The sequence below is a fragment of the Capsicum annuum genome, chromosome 8 (genome assembly GCF_002878395.1).
Source record: "Capsicum annuum cultivar UCD-10X-F1 chromosome 8, UCD10Xv1.1, whole genome shotgun sequence".
Classification (NCBI taxonomy): Eukaryota; Viridiplantae; Streptophyta; class Magnoliopsida; order Solanales; family Solanaceae; genus Capsicum; species Capsicum annuum.
This window is the reverse complement of record NC_061118.1, coordinates 147001928-147012645: the sequence shown is the minus strand read 5'-3', so window position 1 is coordinate 147012645 and position 10718 is coordinate 147001928.

Sequence of the window (10718 nt, the reverse complement as noted above, 5' to 3'; positions counted from 1 at the left end):
TCCTTCTGACTTGCATAGAACATTAAATTTATTAGAATAGAAATCCAAACCATTATCAGTTCGAAGGCGTTTTACCTGCTTCCCGGTTTGTTTTTCAATCATAGTCTTTTACTCCTTAAAAGTAGGCAGCGCATTATTCTTTTGCTTCAGGAAGAATACTCAATTTTTTTTTGAAATAGTCATAAATAATAGTCATCATATAATTAGCACCTCCTCTATAAGGTACTCTAGAAGGACCCCAGAGATCAGAATGAATATAATCAAGAGTGTCTTTAGTTGAGTGGATGCCTTTAGTGAATCTGACTATTTTCTGCTTCCCAAAAATGCAGTGCTCACAGAACTCCAATTTGATAATACTCTGGCCATCAAGAAGTCTTCTCCTACTTAGTTCAGCTATCCCGTTTTTACCTTAGCAACGTCACTTTCTGATAGAGAGAAGGTAGAAATATTTGTATCGCCTGTAACCGTAGAGCCTTACAAGATATACAAATTTGCAGACTTTCTCTGTCCCTTCATCACAACAAGGTCACCTTTAGTAACCTTAAGGACTCCACCTTCACCAATGTACCTATAGCCGTTCGAATCAAATGTACTCAAGGAAATAAGATTTCTCTTCAGATCTGGGACATACCGCACATCACCAAGTGTCCTCACAACTCCATCAAACATCTTAATTCTGATTGTTCAAATACCAGCTATCTTACAAGGTGTGTTATTTTCCATCAACACAGCACCTTTAGAGACTGTTTCATATGTTGTAAACCAATCCCGATTACGACACATATGAAACGTGCAAACTGAATCAAGAATCCAATCCTCACAGGGTTTGGAGTTACCATCTGAAACTACCAAGAGTTCTCCATCACTACTGCCATCTTCAAGAAAATTGGCTTCATCGGACTTCTCTGGTTGGTTTTTCTTCGATTTTGGAGCTTCTCTTTTCTCTCTATTCTATAGCTTCCAACACTCGGATTTGATATGGCCCTTCTTCTTGTAGTAATTACAGGTTTTGTTTATGTTTCTGGATTTCGAACTAAACCTATTATCACTCCTAGAATTCCTCTCACGATTCCTTCATCGAACAATAAGACTATCTCCTTGAGTCTCCGACCCATTCACAAGATGTTTCATTTTCTTTTTAGAGAACAACGCATCATAGACTTCATTTATGGTCAGGGTATCACGACTATATAAAATCATATCCCCAAAGGTCGTGTATGATGTAGGCAGTGAACACAATAAAATCAACCCTAAATCTTCCTCATCGTACTTAACCTCCAGAGTCTCTAAATCAGAGACGATTTCTTTAAAAACAGATAGGTAATCTTCTAAGATGCACCCTTAGACATACGATGGGAATAAAGTCGCTGTTTTAGATGCAACTTACTTGTTAGGCTCTTCGTTATGCATAAAGATTTCAATTTCAACCACAGCGCAGCGACAATGGTCTCCTTCAAAACATCCTATAAAATCTGATTGGATAAGTGAAGGTGGATTGTGATAGAGACTTCTGATCCTTACGCCGTTTATCATCATCTGTCCACGACGAGGGCATGTGATCAAACCCTAATTACTAGGGCATCATCAAAATCCATCTGCGCGAGCACAACCTGCATCTTAACCTGTCATAACGAAAATCTGGTGTTGCGATCCAACAATGGAATATCATACTTCATGGTTGTCATCCACGAGAAAACAATCGACCAAGCTCTAATACTAGTTTGTTATGATTCGGCAGAAATAAAGCAAACCACAAGCAAAATAATAAACAAGAATCCACAGATTTACGTGAAAACCCTTGCGGAAAAAACCAGGGGCAGAGGCAGAGAGGACGTTTCACTATAATGAAAGGAGAGGAGTACAATGTGGAGAATGAGTATTTTCTTAATACCCCAAATAACCCACTAAATGTACTTATATAATACGTGCATACAAATAAGTCCTTGACCCAAAAATATAAAGGTCCATAGCCCCCGCACCCCCATCGAGTTTAGTGGTGGGCTCCGGGATCGGGCCTAGCTACCACCACAGACTCATCGACGCACCGCGAAACTTTCAGTTCGGGTCACAACTCTAACAATTCTGTTACTACATGTTTATTTATTTATTTATTTTGGTTAATTGTGATTCAATAATGCTAAAGTTTACATGTCCACAGTGAGCACAGAGTGAAATTTGTGCAATTTCGTTTAAAAGAGTAAATTTTCCTTCCAAAACATGTTCACGAATTGGAAAACTTACGTTATTATATCAATAAGAAAAAATCTAACACATTTTGATAACGATAATGATACATGACCTCCCATTATTAATGGACGATGTATCTGAATTATTTTGCAAAATTTAAAAGAATTAAAAATTGATCCTTCTTTGAGATAAATTATAATGGATAGCACATGGAGCACCATTTTGTATTCCTTAAATGAGGCCAAAAGTTAAAAAAAAGTTGAAACAATTTTGGCGTATGTGTTGGTGTTTCTCATTGTTCAGGTCCAATGAACTTGAACCAACTAGAAATGTGGAACGAATTATTGCGTTTGTTTCACAACTGACAAGTTATGTGAAGGAGTTTTCAATGAATCATTAAATATGAATATAGTGAAGGTGGTCCTAAAAAGATTAGCTATACCCATCAATGCAACATGAAAACAGCATGACCACTCAACTTGAAGATAAAGTAGTCTTCCAATCTCTTTTCATGTGACTATTAATTTGTTTTATGTAATGTTTTCTATTTAGAGGTGGTCCTTCTTGGAGTGTGAATAAAGTATTATATTGGTAGCTGAAAAAAAAAATTTAAAAAAATTATATATAATAATTAAGGTATATAGTAGTGGTATTCTTATTGGTGCGAGAGCTTTTGAAGAGAAATGTGTGAGATGTCATAGTATGGCGCCTGCGTGGGGCTCGACTTTGTGTCTATGCCCGTCTACGAGCCGGTTTACAACCTTTACACGTAGAACTTAGTTCGCGATTGACTATGTGGAACTTATAAGCTTGAAGCTGAGATTGTTCGCTGAGCAAATAAAGTTTCACATTGAAATTTAAAAAATAAAAGGAGGCTGCATATAAAGTGCTTTGATATTCTTAACGTAAATTCTTTTAGAGAAAAACAAACAAATTTGATCTAAAATAAATAATAGCACGTCATATTAAGAATACTTTGAATTTGGTAACCAAAAAATTTAGGAAATGAAAGTAGAAGAGGAGCAGAAATTTAGGAGGTGATATTGGATCCATTTTGATAATACACGTAAATCCTGCACAAAAGTATTAACTTACCATCATTATATTATAACGTCAAACAATTTTTTCAGCATGACTTTGTAATTTGCATGACTTTTTCAACACATTGAGAAGGACTCTTTTCCTTCACCAATAAAATTAAATAAAATATGTTGACTAGGTAAGAAATGATTGAGAGGTGAAATTAATTTAAGAAGTTGAGATTGAAAGTTCAAATTAATTAATAGCAGTATAGGCCCTTTTTTGGTTCACTTGGTACTCTATTTAGGGTACACATTAGGTTTGGTCAGTGTGATTATTGAATATCTCTTTGGTTTTTCAATTTTTAGATTGGCGGAAATAAAAATCATAATCAAATAAAAATTATTTTAATTTGGTTCGATTTTTATAAATTCAGTTCGGTTATTTCGAATTTTTATTTATATTTTAAAGATTAAAGTAGTGAACATTTAAATTTGGTGATTTTTCAAGTAAAATATTTTTTTTTTCAAACCTATTTTTCATTCTCAAATATAATTAATTCAACACACATGAAATAACCATAAATATCGATCTCGCTGATTCATCACCGCTGGCGTTACGGCAGTGGCTGCATTCGGCAGCGACTGCCGACGACAGTGATGAACTGAGCAAACGACTATCGTTGGCGATGTTGAAATTTCAAATGAACTGACAAACTAAGGATGGTTGAGCGCCGTTGCAGCTTTCATGTTAATGTTAGGGTCTAAAGCAAAGCAGTATATTAGGATTTAGGGTTACTAAATGATTATAATTTATATACTTATATGTTATATCAGATTATATTATATTTTTAGTATATTTACATGTATATTAAATTATATATATATATATTATTTATTTTGATTTTTTGGTTTATCCGAATTTTTTTTTTGTAAATCCAAAACCCAAATCGTTTAACCAAATCTCTAAAATTTAAAACCAAAATCAATCCGAAAAATTGAAAAATCAAACCAAAATTAAATTTCAATTCGATTTTTTAATTTTTTTAATTTAAATCAAAATATACCCGACCCTAACTCTATTAGACAAAACATCTCCTAGATATTATTTTTTCCAATAGGACAACGTTATTTTTTAAAGGATATTTCATAGTTTACTAGAACTATACAAAAGGAAAATAATAAAAGAAAAACATAAAAAGGGAAGAGAATCAAGCAAGATTGTCCACTTAATATATGGATTCAATGGCAAAGTAATGTTTATTTTAAGTTTGTGATAATTAACATTTTTTTGGTCCTCAATTATTGCGACAAATTGATGTTGATTTACGTAATATATATGCATATATTGACTCAAGGTACCTTTAAAATTTAATTAATTGAAAATGTGTTCTTTTAATCCTTTTAGTTAAGAATTATGCTATATTTAAACTATTTAAAAATATATTACCCTCAAATATAAAGTAACAATACAAACAACTTAACAATTAATGACTTCAAACATTTGTGAACTGTTCTCGTAACAAAATAGTAATGAGAAGACATTCTTTTCTTAATTTCCTATAAGTATCCAATATCCATTTTGAACTTGCGTAATTAAATTCACATAGAAAAGTCTCACTTTTCAGATAAATTATTATATATTAAAATAATTTTATACCCAAATCTCAAACCCGATATCTCATGCTAAAGTCAGGCTTAAGAGAAGACCACTAGAAAAATTGCTTAGTGGGGCTCCCAAAAATGTTAGGTATGTGAGTAGGTGAAATAGTAGGAAGGCGCAATTAATGTTGGATGCCAGATACTAATGACGAATATAGTAGGTTTTTGCTTAGATTTTGGTAGAAAATTTATTTTTTTTTATATATAAATATTTAATTATAAATTCAATAACTAAAACAAATTATGCATTTGGTGACAAAATTATGAACTGATAAACATAAACTTTAAATTCGTATTCCACCTTTAAAAGAGAATACTCAAAATAGGATACAATTACATGAACTGTGTGCTGTGCTCTGATGTTTTTAGTACATCAAATATGTGGTGCTTCTAATCTCTACTGCTGAATTCTTGTCTTTATCCTCTTGTTTTTCCGTTCAACAACAGTGATGGAGTCAAAATTTTCATTAACACAAGTGAACATATGAATTAATTGAAGGAGGTTCGACATCTATTATATATACATAAAAAATAATCTATATTTTAACCATATATATATAGTATAATTTTTCGTCCAAGGGGATTTGGATGAATCCATCATACATGTAGCTCCGCCATTGCTCCTCAATTTGGATGATTTTATTTCTGCTTTTGAAAATGCATTTTACCAATATTACTTAAGCCATGTTTGGATATATATGCATTAATTCCGATATCTCACAATTTTATTAATGTACTGAGTACTCTTGAACATCCCAGAGCTGGATAAGTGAGACTTGGGCATCCATAGATTTTTTTTTGTTTGCTTTCTAACATTTTTTTTTTTTTTTAAATAATATTTGGTCATACATTTGTTCAATTTTTTGAAAAAAAAAAATGAAGAGTTTTGTAAAGTTGAGTTTTGACTATTGAAAAATCTTTTGTTACTCAAAAAACTTGTACTTTTAAAAAAATTTAAATGCATCTTCAAATACAATTTCAATTTTACTAAATCCTTTTTCAACTTAATTTCGAATATTATATTTTTATATCCAAATCACTTGAACTGACAATCGATTTTTACTATGCATGAGATATTAAATACGCCAACAAGGGGCATCTACACCGATGTGACTTGGGTGGTTCAGTTAGACATGAATGAGAGTCGGCATGCAATAATATGATAATAGCATAACCACCATATATAAAGGATGATCAATTCACTAACCTTTTTAAAAAGAATTTTGTTATAAATATATTTACATTAGAGTGAATGTCTATCAAAACCTATTAAGATTTAGTTGATATCTATCAGGATTTGAAGTATTTCTCTTTTAGTCAGAAACTAGGAATATTTTTCCATTTAAATAGAAGGGTTTTGTTCATTGTAAAATGATCTCTCATCCGAGAAATAACAATTACTCTCACTATTCTCTCTACTCTTCTTCTTTGTTCTTTCTTGTTTTATAACACGTTAACAACACAATTTCTTTGTTCTTTCTTGTTTTATACACGTTATCAGCACGATTCTCTACAACAAATCTCTATCATATTAGGGTTGTTTTATTACACGTTATTAGCATGATGCGCTATAACGAATCCCTATCATATTAGGGTAGATGGAAGGTATAGCTTTATTTGATCATTCGGGAAGGGTCTGTGCGTCTGAAAGCCCCAATTGAACTTCCTCGTTCCAATTATAGTATAGAGCTAAGTTTATTTAATCGAAAATCATCAATAATTATCTTTAGTGGTTTGTAAATAATGCATACAAATGCTGAGACTCTGTCAAATAAGATGAGATTATAAATGTAAATGTAATTTCAAGGTTAATAATTCCTTATGTATCTGTCTTTTGTTACTCATAATATAATTATTGTTGGATTTGAGGAAAAATAATTGGTTTAGAACCATTTATGTTTTAAATTTATTCCTCAAAAAAATAATATTATCAAAAGAGATGATAATATGTTGGGTTTAAGTCCCATTGATTTATGCCTAAGATCCCTTTGTATGGGTAAGACTAGGGGTGTATATAGGTCGGGTTGGTTCAATTTTTATTACAAAAATAAAATAAACCAATCATGTAGGTTTATTAAAACTATAAACCAAATCAAATCAACATAAAATTAGTTTTTTCGGTTTAGGTTTTATTCGTTTTTTTGGGGTTTTCGATATTTTCATTTTTTTTTTGATTTTTTCTCTATGATATTTAGTTTTTACAATTATACTATGATCGAAGACTAGATCAAATATGTTTTCACTCATGTGCTAATGAAAAACCATAATTATGAAAAAATGAGGAGCGAAAAATTCTCTTGAAACTAAAAGGTGAGATGAAGAGTGAAAAGTTTAGGTTTTAAGTTTATATTGGGTTTTGGATCATTTAATTAGCAATTAATGGACAAATATTACAACTTAAAGGCTCAAATCTAATTATATATCTACATCTACTTTCAAATTATTGAAAATTACTAAAACTAGTTGAAAAACTATTTAAAAAGTAAATTATAATTAATATTTTATGTATAAAAAAGTTCGAATATATATATATATATATTATGTCGATTTGATTCGGGTTCGGTTTGACTTTTTTTTTTGGTCAAAACCAAACCAAGAATGGTCGATTTTTTTTTTTCTAAAGCCAAACTAATCAAACCAAATCATAAGTCTGGTTTTTTTTCTAGGTAAGGTTTAGTTCGTCAGTTCGGTTTGAATTGACAGTTTGGTCTGGCTAATGCAAAATAATGTGTTTTTTATGGAAAGTCATGACATATGTCCCGTTTAATATGCTCCACTCCATGAAGTGAATGTGGTAGCAATATATGATAAGTTTGAAATATGGCAACTTACTTCATTCTTGAAGTGTATGTGATAGCGCATAATATATCTGAAAGAAGACAAGTGATTAAATGCACGAATATACGCGTGGAGGGACAATATGATAATGTTAGATTTTCACACACATATTATGATCATAAGATATGTTAGAGAGAAAAATTTTCTAGATCATATGTATGCCTAGATTTACGCCTGAAGTAGCAATATCATAAAAGAGGTTGTAAGCTATCAATTTGATAGGCATAAGATACGATTATATTTCATTAATGGGAATGAGAATTTTAATTGTTATAAGCATAGATCCATTCCCTGGGTGAATGTGATGATATTAGTAAAGTTTATCAATACAAAAGTGTGTTTGATTGTGATGGTATCACAACTCACCTCCGAAAGAGGCAGAATAACTAAGAAGAGTTATTTTAAAATCTCCTTTTAAAGTAATAAATCTGAAATTTATTCATGCAATAGTAAATCTGAAATTTACTAAAGTGTAAAATACATGTCATGGTAAATTTAGAGTTTACTAGTATAAAAGTTCATAAATTGAAATGAACGATTGCGACATCCTAAAGATGTGCATATTGAGTATTAAACATAATATTACTTGTTCTCATGATAAGTTGGTTGGACCAATAATATTGGGATTGGATCTCTTAAAATCTGAAAAGTATAAAAGGTGAAAAATGACCCGTCCATCTATCATGTGATATGTTGAAAAGATGCACCAATAAAATGATCACATGTACATTCATTGTCAACCTGCAGTTTGACATTCATAAAGTTGCTTGTTTAATAAAATTGAGTTAAGAACATAACTTTCAAATTGTATAATCAAAACAATTCATCTTAATGATGATGGTTTGGCATAGAATGCCTTCGATAATAGCTAAACCATTGCTAATGAGAACAAAGCTTCATGTGTTGGTCTGAAATATGATATGTTGCATACAATAATACTTGTATGCATTAGACCAATATATTATGATTATTTCTTCCCTCTCTATCGATTCAAGGTCAGAAACCAACTATTCCATCTAAGAGTTTTGATGTGCGGTATGCGGTTAACGAATATATCTTAATGCATAAAGATGGATTCCTCAAAGAAGTAGAGGATGTATGTTAGTTTTACTTACATAAGGGGGAGATTATAAGTAGCTATGAAATATGTTAGAAATTATTACCAAATACTCATTCAAAAGATAATTTAAGTCAAATATCGAAAACATCTCATATTTAAGATGCAAGTGCTCCTATTTTGTGTCCATAAAGGACAAAGTCTATGCATGCGTGAAGTGTGGTAGATCAATTGGTTTCAAATAAAATAATTCTTGAAAAGAATAAGGAGCAAACAATCATAATAAGAAGACAATGTGCTCTTGAAGAGCCTACGACATAACACTTCATGACACTTTATGAGAGGTTCAGGTACTTAAAAATAATGAAGTGATGAGATCTCAAAATGTTATGTCACGTTGTGAATTGATACAAAATGATATATCATCGATGATATCTTTGATACCATATTGGCTCAATATTATAAAAGATTACGAGGATCTAAATTCTGCATTTATTTAAGCATATTGACGTAGAAATATTTATCAAGTGACATGAAAGGATGTATCTTGAGATAATGCAACATGCATAACACATCTTAATGGAGGAATAATAAAAGGAGATAAAACAAAGCACATTTTGCCAAAGTTTTTCTACATACATGAGTTACAAAAGAATGGTGATATTAACGTGCAACAGATTCGTTCAAGTGATAATGTGACTGATTTATTCACCAAATCTCCTCCAATTGCAACTTTCAAGAAGATGGTGCACAAGATCGGGATGCAAAAGTTTATTGATGTTCTCGTCAGGCGAGCAAATATATGTTGTACTCTTTTTCCCTTTCAAGGTTTTGTCCCACTGGATTTTCCTTGTAAAGTTTTTAATGAGGTATCCGAAATGCGTATTATTAAAGATGTGTACTCTTTTTCCTTCACTATATTTTTTTCCATTGTTTTTTTTTTCTAATAAGGTTTTAACGAGGCATGCTGTAGACACCTAATTTTGTCCCTCTCCGATGTCGTTTTACCCCTTTTTTACCTTATCCTACCGTGTACCCTCACCCGTGTGATAATTCCTCCACAAATGACAAAAATAACAATTCCCTAACTAATTTTGTCTTACTAGCAACCTACCCAAACAAAAATAGACACCTAACCCTTATCCCTCTAATAAAAAAACAACACCTACCTACCCTATCCTAACAACCCATCCAATCAAAAACCACATCCACCCTACCCCCTACCCCACGTGACCCCACCTACCTCACTACTACCCCACTCTTACCTCATATATACACATACAAAGGGATATATTCAGCAGATTTCATGGATACAAAGAGGGGATTCCATTTTTTCTTCAGCTCTGGACGATCCATGGCTTCTTTCCACAACAGATAGAGATCCTCTATTTTTTTTTCTCTTGGTTCATTAGCAACCCACACCATCGAGGAGAGTGAGAGATTGGAGAGAGAGGTATTTCCGGTGAGATATCACCGGAAAATGCTTCAGCCATCTATTTTTTTCTCCCATTTGTCGACAATACCGAGCTCACCGGAGCTCCGGTGTAGTGAAAATACGACGTCCAGCCCTATTTTCTATCTGAATCCGCGTCAAACCGTTTTTCAACCTCAGAATCTGGTCTATTTTCATGGTTATCATCGTCGTCTGCGTCGCCGAAGAGGAAACAATGAGATCGAGAAGAGAGTGAGAGAGTGGAGAGAGGTGTATTTTAGGCGAGAAATCACCGGAAAACGCTACAGCCATCTACTTTTCTCCCATTTGTCAACAATACTGAGCTCACCGGAGCTCCGGTGTAGTGGAAACACGACGTCCAGCCCTTTGTTCCATCCGAATCCGCGTCAAACCATTTTTTCGACCTCGGAATCTAGTCTGTTTCCATGGTTGTCATCATCGTCTGAGTTCGCCGGAGCTCCGGCGACGCGAAACAACGATCCCAACCTCACGTCGCTCGAAT